General features: G+C 47.7%; 1 long non-coding RNA gene across 1 annotated transcript; it reads left to right on the forward strand.

The window, feature by feature from the left end:
* The first annotated feature begins 1,707 nt into the window (after positions 1–1,707).
* LOC144891110 (uncharacterized) lies at positions 1,708–3,483 on the forward strand. Its single transcript, XR_013622706.1, has 3 exons — positions 1,708–1,803; positions 2,747–2,969; positions 3,310–3,483. It is a non-coding gene; the product is annotated as an uncharacterized LOC144891110 (long non-coding RNA).
* The last annotated feature ends 16,306 nt before the right edge of the window (positions 3,484–19,789 follow it).

Consider the following 19,789-nt stretch of genomic DNA (forward strand, 5'->3'; position numbering starts at 1 on the left):
CTCCTATTATTTGAGCCCTTCCATCCCTCTTCTAATTTTAATTGTCTCATTTAACCCCCATCGCCTTCCCCCTTTCCTCCCAGCGTAGGTAATAAATATACGCCTAATACTATGTTTACCGAAATAAATATTTGGCCCATTTGGACAAACCTCAGACCGAACAATTACTCATTATATAAATTACGAGGAAGAGTACCCATCCCAAGTGATGGAAACAGCGAGAGTAGGATTCCCCTCCCACCCCCTCTCTCCTCCTCCCCCACTCTCTCTATCCCTCACTCCCCCACTCCCCCACATTAAATCAGATTTAGAAGATCAGCCGATACGATAATCTTGCCAGGAGCCAATCACAGTGCACCTAGCCTCACTCTGTCAATCAACGTAATAGGAAACGGACAAACGAACAGCCATCCTTAGCATATATATTGTTACGGTTTTGAGAGTGTAAATATAACATCCTTAAAGGTTAAAGGTTTGCCCCCTAGTTAGTCCACAAGCAACAAGTAGGCCCCTTAGAACATTATTTATGTCATAGTATGTGTGAGGATAAGGCCATTTCCACTAGTGATACCTGCGTTGTGTAAAGAAATAATAAGCGTAGGTCCCGTTCATTTTGCCTCCACCCTCCAAATCTACCTCATTGGGCAGCATCCATCCCGCGCCCCATTTTGGCTATTGCACCTCGCATTAGGATGCTCACTAGTCAAGGGACACGAGGTAGGTCTGAGAGAGGGTAGGGCCGGCGTTGAGGTCGGGGAGCGGCAGCGGGAGACGGTAAGAGCCACCAGCCAATCAGGGCTCTAAGGGCATGGCGTGAGGGGCATGGTAAGGGCGTGCCAATATAAGCGCACGCACAAAGCCCTTGTGGGGACTTGTTGGGAGAGTGCATTGTATAAGGACTTGTTGGGAGAGCGCATTGTATAAGGACTTATTGAAGGACTCGTGCGAAAGGACTCACGCAACAGCACTCAAATGACGAAGACTGGCCAGGTGAACTTAGTTGTAAGAGGACTTGATGAGGACAGGAGCCAAGCGCGAACCAAGGGAGAAACGCATTGAGAAGCGCATTGCTCGCGTTTATTGAACCTGTACGAACTGTCCGTTTATTACGTACGTGGCTGAGCCGCGAGTGTAACCGCAAAGCCAGCCTACCATTGCCCTGCAATAATCCTGTGCGTGCCAAACGACACGCGGAGAGCTCCTGCCGTCTTTGTTCGTCTCCTTGGCGGTGCGAGTTGGGGACCGGAGGAAGAGTTGCCTGGACGCGTCCCTGGACCATCGACCTGGTCAACTACAAACCCCGTGTGAGTGTGTCTGAGTGTGGCAGGCCCGTTTGTCCAGGGATAAGTTAAGACTGTATAAGGCTGCACTGTGTGTTCTTCTTCTTCTTTATTGTACAAAGTGTAAATAAATTGTGTTATTCCTTTCCTTCCCAAATTCGACCCTTTCAGTCAGTTCCTTCATTGGGTAAGCATGGCACGATTCGAACTGCTTGGATCGGGTTAGTCATTGCTAGAGTCCCTGTATAAAGAGAGTTGCGCCATGCGCTGACCCGAGATTTCTGGTCACGTGATTTCGTGGCGCCATTTTGTGTCTAACTTCACGTGCGTGAACTTCAGCTTGGTACGGGAATGTTGTTTATTGCCAAACAAAATGACTGGTTGTTCTGCTTTTGGTTGTTCAAACCAATCTGGGAAATATACGATGTATAGATTTCCAAGTGATAAAGTCAGAAGACAAATTTGGGAAGCGAAAGTCAGACGAAAGAGCTGGAAAGCGATCGACTCCTCGAGACTCTGCCAGGTAGGCCCACGCCGCTTGATGATCGATGTTCAAAAGCAATTCTATCTGCTCGGTTTTTTTTTGGTTGTCTGTCCGTTGAAAACCCTTTTAAAGGGAAGTGATTTGTGTTTGTTTATAATCTTCAAGGAGCTGACCAAAAATGCATTTCCGTGGGAAGAACCCTGCTCAATTTTTTTCGGGTAGTCCTAGCGGACCGCATATTGTCATTGATTGATGAAATGTCCCGGTACAGTGACATTGCCTGGTCTGCGGTTGGGTAGTCTGCGGGCAATGTCACTGTACTTTTTCAGAGGGAATTAATTTTGATTTTATAGGGGTGGGAAACCCATGGTCCGTTTAGTTTTCAGTTGTCTGTCCGTCCATTCAAAACTTATTCCGAGGCAAGTTATTTTTTTGGTTTAAAATCTTTAGCCTAATCGGCAATCATAAAAGCAATTTTAGGGGGGGGGCCTGCTCAATTTTTTTGCGGGTTGTGCAGCCATCCATACGTCCAAAATTTGACGAGTTATTGTTTGCTTTGTACAGTGCTCATGCGTCTTGTGGCATATTAGCTCAAATATTTCCCACCCCCGGGATTTATGGCCAAATTGTAGTGATGGAAGATTTTGCACATTGGACAATCTCTATATATTTAACCTGGTGACAGCTATCGTTCCCAAAACATACAATATTTCTAGGTGATTAATGCAGTAAAACAGGTGTATTTGTGTACCCACATTTAAAACTGGCTCAACTTTCAAAAGCTGTTATCCCTGTTTGATATCAATATACATGTGGTCGATAGAGCTAGCGATTTGTCTGGCCATCTTCCGGAAGATTGTCCATGTGATTTTCTGTTGTGGAAGTACTAGTACATGACAGCTCATTAAAATTAAACTGTGTTGTGTTAGAATAAAAATTTCAATAAATAAATACATCAAGGACACTCATTGTATGATTGCAGGAACATTTCGATGTGAATCAGTTTGAGAGGGGGCGAGCTGATGACAAAAAGAGGTTGAAGTGCTCTGCAGTTCCAACAATATTTAGCTACCGGAAACCCGTGAAGCTGCGCAACTCCCCCAAGAAGCGTGGACCGTCCAGAACTGAGAGACTACACCTACCAAACTTGTCCGACCACACCTACTCCACTCATGAACGTATTGACTCCTCAAATGAATCTCAATGTAAGAATTGTTTTATTTATTACAAAATCATGGCAGGACATGTTCAATCAATGACATATTTTAAACGATTACAAAATGACAGGCATGTGCTTGTCTATATTTGTATAGCTCTTTGAACTATAATTGTACGTTCAGATTATGATGACTATCTTGCTGTTGCCATTTTCTTTTTACATTATTCTAAATATTTTGCAAAATTAAATTGTAAAAAAATTGTGTTATATTTAACGTTAAGTATAAAATTATCTTTCCCGATTACAACATTTATCTACAGAATACTGAGCAATTGTACATACCAATTTTCCAGTTGGCCATTAATTGTATATGTGCTCTTTTGTAGCTGAGAGTGAACCTATGGACACTGATACACAAGAGGGCCAAGATACTAGTGATTCTATTGAAGAACGGCTGCTGAGATTGGAGGAGAAAAATAAAAAACTGAACGATCAATTGAGGAAGACAAAAAGAACAGCAAGATCAATATGCAAAGCAAAGTTGAAACAGGAAGCTCGAATATCAAAATTATTCGCACGGGATCAACTGGAGGCACTCTCTAGACTCTAGAGGATCAATGCGAGGGAAGGAATGGAGCTCCGTGACAATCAAGAAGGCCCTTCAGTTGCGATTCTCCTGTGGTGCATCTGGGTACAACATGCTGATAAAGCAGCACTATCCTTTGCCTGCTAATCGGACTCTACAATGAAGAATGAGTCATGTGCCTTTCCAGCCCGGGGTTCTCGTGCAAGTCTTCGATTATCTCAAATTGAAAGTGGAAGGCCTCCGGCCAGAAGAAAGACTGTGCGCTCTCACTCTCGATGAAATGAGTCTCATTCCAAGCATTGACTTCGATGCCAGTTCTGGGTCCCTGATAGGAAATGTCACATTACCAGGACATAGTGGAACGGCAACCCATGCCCTTGTGTTCATGCTTGCAGGTATCACAACCCGATGGAAACAAACTGTTGCTTACCATTTCACAGCTAATTCTACAGACGGATCTGTGATGAAAGACATTGTGGACGACATCATTCAACGTGCGACAGCTATCAAATTGCATGTGGTGTCTGTGACCACCGACATGGGTAGTGTGAATCGCGCTATGTGGAAAAAGTTCGGCATTGTGTGTGGGAAATATTCTCGCACTGTCAACAAGATCCCACATCCCCAAGATACAAGCAAGTTCCTCTACTTCCTAGCTGATGTTCCACATCTCTTGAAAAACATTAAATCTGCCCTCGTCAATGGACAGTCATTTGTCTTACCTGTGGAAACAGTACAAGAGAACACTTTGTCATCTTCTAAAGCAGGTGTTGAGCCTATTCGCGACCTTGCTGAATTCCAGAATGATCAAGATCTGAAACTGGCGCCAAAGCTTAAGATGTCACACCTAACCCCAACACACTTCGACAAAATGAAAGTGTGCAATGCCACACGTGTCATCAGCCATGATGTGAGCAGCGCGATAAGGTATCTGGTCGATAATGAAGGGAGAAGTCAAGACAATGTGACAACTGCGTGGCTGATAGAGACTCTGCATCACTGGTTTGAGATCATGTCCAGTCGAAATCCAGTTATGGCCCTCAGCAAGCTGAACATAGCAAAATATGAAGAAGCCATTGCATTCCTGCATTCCACCATCAAGCTATTCCAGACCATCAAGATCGGTGTCAGAGGCAATTGGAAGCCAATTCAAACTGGGCTGATTCTATCCACATCATCCGTGATAGACATAGCCTCTGATCTTCTGGACGCTGGCCACAAATTCTTGCTTACATCGCGACTTGCACAGGACTGCCTGGAAAATCTCTTCTCGGTTGTTCGAATTCGAAAACCAGTGCCAACGCCATTAGAGTTCAAGTACGCCCTGAAAACCATCAGTTGCGCCCAGTTTCTGAAAGTCGCTCGATCAGGCAGCTACGAAGCCGATGACTCGGCATTCTTGGCTGAATTTCTGAACCAACCAATAGCAATTCCAATGGAGATGAAAGATATGCCAAACATCAATCTTTCCCATGCACAGAACATGACAGAGCTATCATCTGCTGAACTTGCTAGCCTTTATCACCTGGCTGGTTACTGTCTGCACAGTATTGAAAAGAGTCAGAAACACTGTGCTGTGTGCTTCACGGAAGCAGTTAAAGGAGCCGGAGAACATGACCACCAGTCATCCAAGCTCACACTGTTGAAAGAGTTTCGAGAAGGCGCCCTGGTCCAGGTCTCGAACAAAGTGTTTGACATGATACTGTGTGCAGAGTTTTTGTTTCGCCAAGTTGAAGCATCTTTGATCACAGGTACCAACATCAAGAAGGAAATACTGACAAGGGTAGAACTGCGCACAAAGGACGTCGACCTGCCCGACTGCCACGGCCTGAAGCAGAAGATACTAGCAAAGTATATCAATGTACGACTTCGCATCTACTGCCAGAAAATGAACGATGAAAGTAAAAATAAATATGCAAGAACAAGGACTGGCGGTGAATTGGGCAGCAAGAGCATGGGAATGAGGAAACTGGTAGATAATTTAAAGTAAACCCTGTTCATGCAGTTCCAGTCTGACAATATTGTGACACTTGTGCCATTGACAGTACTTCTGATTGAGCTGATCGCATGCTGGTTTACTCTTCACTGCTATGACAAGATTGCACGCAAGATCCCATGTTACCACATCACTTGCAGCATTTAATGTGAATCTGAATTAACTTAAGTATATTTAGGGTTCTCTAAAGCCTTCGATCATATTCAACGAGACATGTTGTGGAACAAACTTCAAATCTTGGCCGACATGGCAATATTATGAAATTTCTCATTTCTGTGTATGATAATGTAAAATGCTGTGTAAGAATTAATGGTTTTTTAACAGACTGGTTTCCGATAGATGTTGAGTCAAACAAGGCTGGAATTTAAGTCCGCTCTTATTCTCTATGTATATTTGTTATATAGTGGGAAATAGACTGGTTTGTCGCCTGTGTGAGCTTCCTTGTGTTGGGCATTCAAGTGGGGGAAATGGTGTCGTGTGCAGTCAGGCGCAGAGAGCGCTTGTGAGTTGACAGAGGACATTGAGCTCAAGTTGTGTGATGTTGGTCATGTGACCAGAGTGGCAACCTGTAATTGGTTGAGGCTGCAATATAGGTGCAAGAGATAGGAAATACTGTCTTTTCTACATGTGTTGTCGAGGAAAGCAGGCTGTGTGTGTGGTGTGAAAGAAGTGAAATGGTCATGTGAACTCCCGGGGTCTCTTCTCTTCGTACGGGGTCTCTTCTCATCCACGTGGCTGTCGTGAGGTCTCTTGCACTCATCGCAGAAGACAGATGGGGTCTCTTCTCGCCGTATCGTGAGCAGTCTCTCCGTCTGTAGTCATATTCAAGTCTTCACTTGTCGGAGTAGTGATGAGTTTCACTTGTGAGGAGTGAACGGAGTAGTGATGAGTCTCACTTGTGAGGAATGAACGGAGCAGTGATGAGTCACTTGTGAGGAGTGAACGGAGTAGTGATGGTGTCTCACTTGTGAGGAGTGAACGGAGTAGTGATGGTGTCTCACTTGTGAGGAGTGAACAGAGTAGTGATGAGTCTCACTTGTGAGGAGTGAACAGAGTAGTGATGAGTTTCACTTGTGAGGAGTGAACGTAGTGGGATGAAGTGTTGGTCTGGTCAGAGTGTTGTATTACGGGCAGAGTTTTCTTACGGTCTGAATGTATGAATCATGTTCTGTACTGAATGTATGAACCAAGTTTTGTACTGAATGTTTACTGTGTTGGCCTCATCGTGTTCCTGGTGAAATTAAACAAGTTATGGTGAATATGACGTCGTATCTGTGCTTTTCCATATCTGTTCGACTAGACGAACCGTGCACACAGCAGGTATTTTTTAAAGTTTTTTCTCTGTTTAATTACGGCTTGGCGCAGTCGAAAATTAAGTGTTAATTAAGTCGCCAGCTATGAAACATATTAATCGATCAGGCAATATCCATCAGAGTTCTGGGCAAGGGTGTAGTAATAAATGAACGTTTCAATCTTACTAGATGCCGATGACGTTTTCCTTATGTCAGAGACAGAAGCTGACTTGCAGCTTGTTAAATCATTACAATGGAAATTGAATATAAATGTCGATACAACTAAAGTTGTACACTATAGAAATATGGCAATACCACGTACAGAATTTGTTTTAAGTGTGTTAGACTCTATGTCGGCTGGAAGTCCTACACTGGAATTGCTCTCGGCACCCTTTAAAAAATATTGGATATGCCCACACTCCTTTCTAAAAGTTATTAAAATTCAGAGAACGACAGCATTGGTTTGTCTTACTTATAATGTTAGCTCTTATATGCAGTGTTGGCTTGTAATATGCATTGCCATACCACTTTTAATATCACCACACAGCTCTTTTTCACAGCAATAGCTGAGTTTTTGACAAAACAAATATCACCTGTATGTAATAATAAGACTAAATATGTGTCGTAAAATATTTTTTAGCAGGTCTAGAATATATCACCCCATATCGCAAATGTACATGTATATCTAATCCGATACACTTAGACACAAGATGGCGTCCAAATTTGAGTTGACACAACTCTCTATATACAGGGACTCTAGTCATTGCTAACGGCTCGGGTCACGGATCGCTACCGCTCGGCGTTTCCACTAACATCCGTGATTCGGGCGGGGCTTATTTCCTCGTTTCCGGTCAGCGTTAGTACTTAGGTAATAGCGAATTCATAGTCCTAACACCCTATCTAACGCTGTCCGGGAAGGACGTCATAGGTCCCGGGTCCCGTCGGCTAGTAAAAGACAAGGGGACTAATCCCCCCTTGGTAAGGGGAAAGGCCGATGCTGAGATCCGCAACATTTGGTGTCAGGAGTGGGATTGGACCTGAAGTGCGCTTAATGCACTCCAAATTACGAGCGGCCGAAATTTAGTTTAAAAATCCAAATTAAATCGTGCCATTGTTACGTGGTCCCCTCGGTGAATACCTGGTCTCGGTGACCCCCGGACCGTGAGAGGAACTTCGCCAGAAAGCTGTATTATATATGCGCTTTCGCCACGCAATCCATATGAATTTCACCCCAGAGACAACTGACGTTCAAGGATATATTTCAATGGGAATGACCATACAATTGCAATGACACAACCACGGAGATTTTCCCCGAGCAATCAACCATATACAACCATCAACAATTCCCCAATTCACAAGCACTTTCCTATGAGTAAGATGGCCATCTTATATACGTGTGTCCCGGTGAGTACTCACGACACCCTTTTGGTCTCGGTCCCGCACAATGTCTCTGGGCCCCTCCTGACCAAGATGATGGTCGCCGTCACCGCACTCGGGCGGTTGAACGAACCCCGGGTGGACGTGTTTCCACCGGGCAGGTATCGTACCAGGCACCGTGGCTGCAGCCCCTCGTGGCCCCGCGAAGCGGATATGGTAAAGCAAGCCAAACCCCACGCCGCTTGCAAGGCGCGTTAGGCCCCAACGTGCGACCCGCACGCGTCTGTTTGGACGGTGCCGCGAACGAGGCCAGACGCGGGGTCGATGCACGGCCCCACGTCAACTTGCCGTCTCCACCGGGCAGGTACACGTCCCGGTAATTCCTCTCGCCAGACAGGCTTCGGATCGGAACGCCGCTTTTCCACGCAGCGCAAGGTCGGTCCCACCTTTTGTCGGAGCGGGGCGAGGAAGAATAATACTCGTCCTTTTTTCCTCGTGTCTTTTCCTCTTCCGTTTCCGGTCACTTCCGTTTCCGGCCACTCCCTCAGAAGGGCTCCTGACCCTCCAACCGCAACAACTACACAACAACTTAATATACTACACACGGATAAGCAAAGACCTGAATGGTAATTCACATACATTCACATAAATATGTAACACTCCCCCCCTTCAAGAAAGAAAGTTTGAACCCAGCGAAAACTTTCGTTGCCGGCCAATTTGGAGAAACAAACCAGATAACTCAACCCCCCCCCCCCCCACATTATCCGTTCCCCCCGGGCACAGTTATCACTTAAAAATAAAGCAACCAAAATTTCACCACAACCCCTCCAGATTACTCCCTCTGGACTAAGTACCAACAACGACATTGTCCCTGCCAAATCAAACTCCATCTCATGACCCTCTGACTTTGACCGTCAGTTTCTTGGGAATGAAGGTTAAGGGGTTGATCAAAGATCCAAAGTTAGGCAACTCGATAGCACTTTTTTCCGGGAGGCCAAGCCGAGTATTCACTACATGGATGCCTTTAGGAACGCGGAGTTCACGGTTAGTCCGTGCAGGAAAGTTCTCTACATGGGCGCCTTGAGGAACGTGGAGTTCACGGTTAGTCCGTGCATGAAAGTTCACTACATGGACGCCTTTAGGAACGGCGTTCACGGTTAATTCGTGTAGGAATCTTGGCTCGGCGGCTCAGCCGCCTTCAGTGCTTCAACTTCTCAGAACTTCCCTAATAATTATGGTGGGACCACTTGTCCCTGTAGTCCCATGAATAGCGGTCTCCTTCTCGGCCACTACTTTGACAATCCTTCCTTCGGGAGCTGCTGTAACTCAGGGAGCCTCCATAATAATATTGATTGCGGCCACCACCAAAACTACCGCCCAGTTGTCCTCTCCTGTAGACCTCTCGACGCCTACGAAATGCCTTCCCTACTGTTATGGTCCGACCCTCCAAATCCTTGCCATTCCAATTCTTCTCTGCCTCTCTGGCGTCTTTTGTGCTGGCAAACGTGACAAAGCCGAACCCTCTTGACTTGCGTTTCCCAGTCTCTTACCAACCGCACTTCCACCAGCGGCCCATATCTGTTGAAGACAGAGGTCAGAACTTCTTCCTCTGTTTTGAAGTTCAGTCCCCCTACAAATAACTTGGCACTTTTGTCGCCATCCCGAGCTGGTGTGGTGTTATTTTCCCTGCTGGGCTCTTTACCAACCCTCTGGTTACCATAAACTTGACCCCCGGCCAAATCATTCCCGATAACCACAGATACACCCTCTACAGGAAGCGTGGCTTGTAAACCGACGGTGACCGGTCCTGACACCAAATCGGACTCCAACTGGATGACCTGAAGGGGAGCACTAACACCGCCCCCGATCCCCTGTAAACGCACACTATCCCCCGTTGCCGTCTCCTCGGACCATGGCAAAATGCCTTCAAGCATTAAAGATTGATGGGCCCCTGTGTCCCTCAATATCCTAACCGGTCTCCGGTTAGTCGAGGCTCCATCCAGTGACACAAACCCCTCTGAAATAAATGGTTGGTAACCCTTTTGATGGCGATTTCTTACGCTAGCCATCGCATTCGGAGTTGTAATAGTCGGACTCCGCTCTGGGTTGTCCCTTTTCATGAGGTAACAACTGGACATCAAGTGTCCAGGTTTCTTGCAAAACGCGCAAGTAGGCCCGGAGGAAAACTCGGGGTCTGCCTCGGGCCCCCCGAACTATAAGTTTGTCTTGGGCCCGCATCCCTCTGATTTCGAACCGGTGGGGTATCATAGTTGTCCCCATAATCATCTCGAGGCTGCCGCCATGTATGGTCGTTCTCCGCACCTGCTGTTCCCCACCTCCCCTGCGGAGATCTAGGCGAGGAGTTAGGTTCGTGGACCCCTATTCGGTGGGTTAAGGCATAATCATCTGCCATGGTGGCTGCGTCCCACAACTTTGGTACCTTCTTTTCCTGCAGGTACACTTTGATGTCCTCGTGGACACACTGCTGGAATTCCTCCACCAGGATCAAGTCCCGCAATGTCTCGAAGTCTTTCCCGACTCCTTTTGACTCACACCACCGATCAAACATGTTTTCTTTCACTCTGGCAAACTCCACATGGGTCTCACTCTCCCTCTTCCTGGCATTCCTGAATTTTTGCCTGTAAGCTTCCGGAACCAACTCATAGGCCTTGAGGATGTGCTTCTTCAGTACCTCATAATCTGCACATTGGTCCATTGGTAGCGCCGAATAAATTTCCTGAGCTTTCCCCACCAGCACACTTTGCACGAGTATGGTCCAGGCCTCCTCCGGCCAGTTTAATTGTCGAGCCACTTTCTCAAAGTGTGGGAAAAATTTCGCGACTTCTTTTTCACTGAACGGTGGAACCAGCCTCACATGTCTGCCCACATCCCAGGTTTTCTGGTTAGGTGTCGACCCCGTCAGCAAGGGTGGTGCCTCTCCCCGTTCTCTCATTAACTCCAGCTCCTTGAATTTGATTTCTTGCTGAAGCTCCATGTCACGTTCCTTTAATTCCCTTTCCGCTTTTCTCTCCTCTGCTTCGAGGTCCCTTGCAGCTCTCCTCTCCTCTGCTTTTCTCCCTTCTAACCTTTCCTGGAGTTCTCGTTCCACTCTCCTTTCCTCTGCTTCTGCTTTCCTTTCTTCTTCTTTTAACCTTTCCTGGAGTTCTCGTTCCACTCTCCTTTCCTCTGCTTGCTTCTCTTCTCTCCTCGCTTCTGCTTTCCTTTCTTCTTCTTTTAACCTTTCCTGGAGTTCTCGTTCCACTCTCCTTTCCTCCGCTTGTTTCTCTTCCCTCCTCTCTTCTGCTTTCCTTTCTTCTTCTTTAATCCGTTCCTGGCTCCGTAATTGCAACTCCAGTTTCCGGAGCTCAACGTCTTCTGGTTCTTCGGGTAGCCACTCCCAGGCTAACTCGTCCCATGTTCCTAATCCCACCATAGATTGTATCACCGTGGCCTGCAACTCTGCCTTCCTCAAATTAGTTCGGACCTCCAAGTTAAAATGTTTGGCCAATTTCAAGAGGTCCGACTTTAGCAACGCTCGGAACTGTGCCTCACTCGGGGTTACCCCAAAGTTCTGTGCCACAAACGCCATGGTGCCTATCGTTAACACCTGTTAACCTTCACCCAAGACTTTACCCCAATTTCTCAAAAAAAAATTTACCAATTAATAATTAATTAATAAATTTTAATTAATAAAAAAATTATTATTTTATTATTTTATACAATTTTAAATCCCGGACGTAGACCCAATTGCGAAACCGCAAATCGTAATTTGGACGAGCCCCCAATCTGTTACGTGGTCCCCTCGGTGAATACCTGGTCTCGGTGACCCCCGGACCGTGAGAGGAACTTCGCCAGAAAGCTGTATTATATATGCGCTTTCGCCACGCAATCCATATGAATTTCACCCCAGAGACAACTGACGTTCAAGGATATATTTCAATGGGAATGACCATACAATTGCAATGACACAACCACGGAGATTTTCCCCGAGCAATCAACCATATACAACCATCAACAATTCCCCAATTCACAAGCACTTTCCTATGAGTAAGATGGCCATCTTATATACGTGTGTCCCGGTGAGTACTCACGACACCCTTTTGGTCTCGGTCCCGCACAATGTCTCTGGGCCCCTCCTGACCAAGATGATGGTCGCCGTCACCGCACTCGGGCGGTTGAACGAACCCCGGGTGGACGTGTTTCCACCGGGCAGGTATCGTACCAGGCACCGTGGCTGCAGCCCCTCGTGGCCACGCGAAGCGGATACGGTAAAGCAAGCCAAACCCCACGCCGCTTGCAAGGCGCGTTAGGCCCCAACGTGCGACCCGCACGCGTCTGTTTGGACGGTGCCGCGAACGAGGCCAGACGCGGGGTCGATGCACGGCCCCACGTCAACTTGCCGTCTCCACCGGGCAGGTACACGTCCTGGTAATTCCTCTCGCCAGACAGGCTTCGGATCGGAATGCCGCTTTTCCACGCAGCGCAAGGTCGATCCCACCTTTTGTCGGAGCGGGGCGAGGAAGAATAATACTCGTCCTTTTTTCCTCGTGTCTTTTCCTCTTCCGTTTCCGGTCACTTCCGTTTCCGGCCACTCCCTCAGAAGGGCTCCTGACCCTCCAACCACAACAACTACACAACAACTTAATATACTACACACGGATAAGCAAAGACCTGAATGGTAATTCACATACATTCACATAAATATGTAACACCATGGATAACCAAGACGGTCGGATGCCGGTGGGGGTAAATGAGGAGGTAGATGAGGAATTAGAATTAACCCAGGACCCCCGGGAAGAATTGGAACAGTTGGCAATGGAGGACATTGATGAGGGGCAGGTAGCATGAGAAGAACAAAATGGCGGCGACTCGCACATGGCCGCGGCAGCTGAGCCTGAGATGCCAGAGTACATACGCGTATTCATGATCCAGATAATGGCAAAAATGGACACCCAAAGTGATAAATCCACCCGGGAAATAAAAGGGTTGGAAAACAAAATGGGTGGCCAAATGAAAGAAATTAAAGAAGGGTTAAATAATTTGGAAAACAAAATGTAGGGCCAATTGAAGGAAATGGGGGGCCAATTGAAGGAAATGGGGGACAAATCCGCCCGGGAAATAAAACAGATGGGGGATCAAGTAGATGAGGTAAAAAGCGAGCTGGAAAGCAAAATGGACACCCGAGGGGAGTTAATAAAAAAGATGGGAGAAGACATAAGGTGCAGGTCGGGCGGGAAAGGCACATTGGTATGTGACGAGGTAACGTGATTTGAGGAACGCAGGGAAAGCGAGTTAGGGCAGAGCACAGCCAGGTGGACCGGGGTAGAAATCGTGACACGGGGTATGGAAAAGCTGACGGCCGCCGAATTAGAAGAGAAAATTTTATTAGCACTGGCGGTCGTCGAGGAAAAAGAAAATGGAAAAAGTATAGTGAAAATTGGGGTTGAAGAGACAGCAGAGTTAGAAAATCAATCGCGGGAGGAAAAAATGGAATGTACTCAAAGTCCGTGTTCACATCGTGATGTCGTGCTGCCTAACCCAAATGGAAGTTTGCAGTTGGTGCAGGAGAGGAGGATCCTCAAGGTGAGCAGGAGTGTATATAGCAGAAATGTATATTGAGTGAAAATGTATGGTGCGAAAAGGTTTGGGGCGAAAGTGTGTGGCGGGAAAAGATTTCTCGCGCGCTTGGGATCGCGACGTCACACGGGCGCTCGTGGAAGGTCCGTGGTGCGATGCTTGAAAGTGAATGGCACGCGTGTGAGGAAAAATTGTGCGCCGAAGCGCGAGAGTATGACGGGATGTGAGTGGGAAGAGTGTGAAACGGAGTGTGGAACGGAGTGTGATACAGAGGGTGCGATGACCAAGGAGATTGTGCGGGAGTGCACACCAGAGCATGTGATTGGGTGTGCAACAGGAGATTGCACACCCATGGGTAAGTGTGTGCTGATTGGGTGTGTGCAGGAGTGCACACCCGTGGGTGTTACAGAGGATGTAACGAGAGAGAGTGCACGAGAGGAGTGCATGGAAGAAAAGTGTGTAACGGAGTGTGTGAGGGGTGTGAGTGCACCTGAGTGGTGTGCACCTGAGTGTGGAACGGAAGAGTGTGCACGAGAGAGTGCAGTAATGGAGTGCAGGGGGTGTATGAGAGGCGCTGGGACGCCTTGGTGTGGAACGAGTATGTGAAGGGTTGCGTGGTGTGAGAATGCGATTCGGGCATCGACGCAGACTGGGTTAGCGTTTAGGCCGATGTATAGCCGCCGCGAGCTGTCGGGGCGTGGTGCGTTTTGTGTGCTGCGGGGACCGGCGGGGATCGTTGCCGTGGTGGTTTTGCAAGGACCGCCATGCACGATTCGTGCCGGGCCCTGCCCTGTATGGTCGGTGCCGTGCCGTGGTGAAAGAGGCGAACGGCACAATTCCAGGGGAGGAAGGAGAGGTCGGAACATCGCCCCCTGGCGGGCGCAGTGCTCCGACCGGGGGAGGCTGGGCCATCGTGCCGGAGACCGAAAGGCTCCACGCCGGGATGGCGCCTGGAACCTCGGCTCAAGTATGCCTCCTCACCAGAATCGGAAATGCCTGACGGACCCAACCAACAGGAGACAGACCACCCGTATGCATTGCTCGGCTTTTCGAAGCCTAGCTGTGAAAATGTATTGCCGCACGGAGAGGCTCGAGAGTAGTGGACTAGTAGTAATGGCGTTGGCAAATGGTACCCAGTGTAGAGGGATGGTAGATCTACCATCTCTCACATCGTATAGGGGCACATGAGCTTTAGGTTATGGGGATGGCAGTGCAAACTAGCCGAGGGCGGGCTAGGATATTGTTAGGGATTTAGAGAAGACGATAGGGACACACGATTTAAGTAGAGACATTTGTACAAGTAGTGGGGACGTAGTCAGATTAGGAGGATGATAATGACGAGGGAAGTGCTTCGTATAAGGGAAGACAGGAAAGCACCAGTATTAGAGGGAAGTAGTTAGTTAGATGATGCTGTATGTGTGGAGAAATTGTGTGTGAGGATGAGCTTGAGCAAATGAGGCAATGGCCGGGGATGACCAGAGAAAGTGTATGAATGGAGTATTGAGGACAAGTGTCATTGTGTTGAGTGAATGGACTTGCATGGTGTGCAAGTGAAGAATAATTGGTGTGTGGAATAAATGGTCTGGAGTAAATGGTGTGTGGAATGAGTGGTGTGGCGTGCATGGTGCGAAGGAGTGAATGGGGGGAGGATGGACCCCTTCACGAATACCCGGGGAGGGTAGTTTAAAGTTAGGTAGAGGGAGTAGGTAAATTTATTGGATATTGACACCTGTGGTGCGTGTAGTAGCAAGGCGTTGCTTTGATGGGTGCATAAGTCTGTGGAGATGGCTGGGCGTGTGAGCCTGTTGGTGAGTATGGTTAAATGGGCACTCCGCCACTGGTAGTTTTTCGGCCAGGTGAGGCCGCAGGTAGGCTCTGGGAGCCAGGTAGAGATCAGTGTAGTGTTCAGTGGGGCCCGAGGATCCTGAGAGAAGACACGGGTAGCCCAATGCCAGAGAGGGCATCAGCGGGGTGAGAGAGCCAGGAGGGGCCTTCCCCGAGTTAGGGTAGTTGAAGGAGCATGGTAAGCTCGGGTGGCGACTTCAGTGGCGGAGGTGCGCAGGTAGGTAGACCTGCTGGTAGAGCCACACGACCCAGCCCCGAAATTGTGCGGAGGCACCGTATAGAAAAATTGGGGGAGTGAGACCCCAAATTTGGGAGGCACCACAGGGTGGGTCAATGGGAATTGGTTTTTAGAACCACATAGTGTAAAGGGGACAATTGAATTGGCAGTGCAAGACCCCGGGTAGTGTAACTGTGTTAATATCAATTAGAGTATAGTTAGGATGAAATCTCTTCACACCATCCGCATCCACTCACCAAGGTGACAGGACTCCACACCAAGTTTTTGCAAATGTTTGGAATGTAAGACGCATCATGACGTGGAAGTGACAATGTGTTTATTCCATCTCTTCCTTCTTGGGAGGGATTTGAAACGAATTTGGCATAGAGGGGGATAGAAGAGACAAGACGGTAGAGACGGAATTTGTAAAGTATAAATACGGGGAGGGGCAAGGGTAGTGTAGGCTGACATGGGGGGTTACGTATGGCTAGGGACGAGCTTTCTCCGCTCGCTCTCCCGCGCCCCTCATGTTGCATTGCCTTGCATTGTGTGTACCTTTGCGCCCTTGCCCCCGCTAAACTCTCTGCTTTGTCTTTCCTCCCCACCCATGGACCCATATATTTTGTTGAGGGGAGTGTGCAGGTACCCTGAGCTGTGCGGCTGCACTTTTGCGCTGCACTCTGCTACCTGTTGCCTGCACCAGTGCACCTATAGACCACACGTTCTGTGGCCTGGCACCTTTGCTGGGGCAGACAATCCCTGCAAACGTTACCTTGTACCCTGCGGACCACTGTTTTAAGTGGCATCAATGCCATGCAATCGGACCACCTAAGTTGGCCCTGCTGGCCGAAATAAAAATGGACACAGTTGGTGCCTTTTTTATTTATTCCTTTGGTGTGTCAGGAAAAAAGTCAGGTTTTATTATGGCACACCGAAGACGAAGACGCAAGATGCAGCCAAGATGCAGCCGCCCAGCAGCCAAGCAGCGAACATTTATTGAAATGTGCCTTGTGATGGTTGTGCATGATTGTGCATTTTTGTGCATATTGGTGTATGGTGTATTGCTGCAGTGCATTCTGTGTTTCTCTCCTCAAATTCTTTCCCACAAAAGAACAGGTCCTGGGTTGTAGAATTGTAAATAATTTCGATTAGTCTTGTAAATAACATGCTCGCCACCGGCTTTATGCATAGTTTGAGAATTCTTTCCGTAATTCGGTTAATTGTGGGTGTGAGTCTCTTAGTACACAACGCCGTAGGTGGGACATATCGAGTGTTTAAAACTGTCACACACAGGGTGTTAGGTTAAATGTAGAGGGAAACCACACCTAAGTGTCACACTAAGTTAAAAAGTAGTCCTGACCCTTGCATCAGAACTGGTCGTACTCACTTGTGTGGGTTTCCCCTTGGGGACGAGTCTGGCGAAGGAGGGGTGCAGTGTTACGGTTTTGAGAGTGTAAATATAACATCATTAAAGGTTAAAGGTTTGCCCCCTCGTTAGTCCACAAGCAACACGTAGGCCCCTTAGAACATTAGTTATGTCATAGTATGTGTGAGGATAAGGCCATTTCCACTAGTGATACCTGTGTTGTGTAAAGAAATAATAAGCTTAGGTCCCGTTCATTTTGCCTCCACCCTCCAAATCTACCTCGTTGGGCAGCATCCATCCTGCGGCCCATTTTGGCTATTGCACTTCGCATTAGGATGCTCACTAGTCAAGGGACATGAGGTAGGCCTGAGAGAGGGTGGGGCTGGCATTGAGGTCAGGGAGCGGCAGCGGGAGATGGTAAGAGCCACAAGCCAATCAGGGCTCTAAGGGCCTGGCGTGAGGGGCGTGGTAAGGGCGTGCCTATATAAGCGCACGCACAAAGCCCTTGTGGGGGCTTGTTTGGAGAGCGCATTGTATAACGACTTGTTGGGAGAGCGCATTGTATAAGGACTTGTTGGGAGAGCGCATTGCATAAGGACTTATTGAAGGACTCGTGTGAAAGGACTCACGCAAAAGCACTCGTATGAGGAAGACTGGCCAGGAGAACTTAGTTGTAAGAGGACTTGATGAGGACGGGAGCCAAGCGTGAACCAAGGGAGAAACGCATTGAGAAGCGCATTGCTCGCATTTATTGAACCTGTACGAACTGTCCGTTTATTACATACGCGGCTGAGCCGCGAGTGTAACCGCAAAGCCAGCCTACCTTTGCCCTGCAATAATCCCATGCGCGCCAAATGACACGCGGAGCGCTCCTGCCATCTTTGTTCCCTCACGGTGCGAGTTGGGGACCGGAGGAAGAGCTGCCTGGACGCGTCCCTGGACCATCAACCTGGTCAACTACAAACCCCGTGTGAGTGTGTCTGAGTGTGGCGGGCCTGTTTGTCCAGGGATAAGTTAAGACTGTATAAGGCTGCACTGTGTGTTCTTCTTCTTCTTTATTGTACAAAGTGTAAATAAATTGTGTTATTCCTTTCCTTCCCAAATTCGACCGTTTCAGTCATTTCCTTCATTGGGTAGGCGTGGCACGATTACGAACCGCTTGGATCGGGTTAGTCATTGCTAATAACTCGGGTCACGGATCGCTACCGCTCGGCATTTCCACTAGCATCCGTGATTCGGGCGGGGCTTATTTCCTCGTTTCCGGTCAGCGTTAGTACTTAGGTAATAGCGAATTCATAGTCCTAACACCCTATCTAACGCTGTCCAGGAAGGACGTCATAGGTCCCGGGCCCCGTCGGCTAGTAAAAGACAAGGGGTCTAAACCCCCCTTAGTAAGGGAAAGGCCAATGCTGAGATCCGCAACAGTATATATATATATATATATATATATATATATATAGATATATATATATATATATATATATATATATATATATATATATATATATATATACAGTGCATTCAGAAAGTATTCAGACCCCTTCACTTTTTCACATTTTGTTATGTTGCAGACTTATGCTGAAATCGTTTAAATTCATTTTTTCCCTCATCAATCTACACTCAATACCCCACAATGACAAAGAGAAAACAGGATTTTAGAAAGTTTTGCAAATTTATTAAAAAGAAAAAACTGAAATATCACATTGACATAAGTATTCAGACCCTTTGCTATGACACTTGAAATTTAGCTTAGGTCTCTCCCATTTCTCTTGAACATCTTTGAGATGTTTCTACACCTTGATTGGAGTCCACCTGTGGTAAATTCAATTGATTGGACATGATTTGGAAAGGCACACACCTGTCTATATAAGGTCTCACAGCTGACAATGCATATCAGAGCAAAAACCAAGCCACGAGGTCGAAGGAACTGCCTGCAGAGCTCAGAGACAGAATTGTGTCGAGGCACAGATCTGGGGAAGCCTACAAAAAAATCTCTGCTGCATTGAAGGTTCCCAAGAGCACAGTGGTCTCCGTAATTCTTAAATGGAAGAAGTTTGGAACAACCAGGACTCTTCCTAGAGCTGGCCGCCCGGCCAAACTGGGCAATCGGGGGAGAAGGGCCTTGGGAAGAGAGGTGACCAAGAACCCGATGGTCACTCTTGCTGAGCTCCAGAGATGCTGTGTGGAGATGGGAGAAACTTCCAGAAGGACATCCATCACTGCAACACCCCACCTATCTGGGTTTAATGGCATAGTGGCCAGACGGAAGCCTCTCCTCAGGGAAAGATAAATGAAAGCCCGCTTGGAGTTTGCAAAAAAGCACCTAAAGGACTCTCAGACTGTGTGAAACCAGATTCGGTGGGCTTTCATGTGTCTTTTACTGAGGAGAGGCTTCCGTCTGGCCACTCTGCCATAAAGCCCAGATCGGTGGAGTGTTGCAGTGATGGTTGTCTTTCTGGAAGTTTCTCCCATCTCCACACAGGATCTCTGGAGCTCAGCCAGAGTGACCATCGGGTTCTTGGGCACCTCTCTTATCAAGGCCCTTATCCCCCGATTGCTCAGTTTGGCCGGGCGGCCAGCTCTAGGAAGAGTCCTGGTTGTTCCAAACTT

Source organism: Myxine glutinosa, chromosome 3 (assembly GCF_964187855.1).
Source record: "Myxine glutinosa chromosome 3, kmMyxGlut1.1, whole genome shotgun sequence".
NCBI classification, from domain to species: Eukaryota; Metazoa; Chordata; class Myxini; order Myxiniformes; family Myxinidae; genus Myxine; species Myxine glutinosa.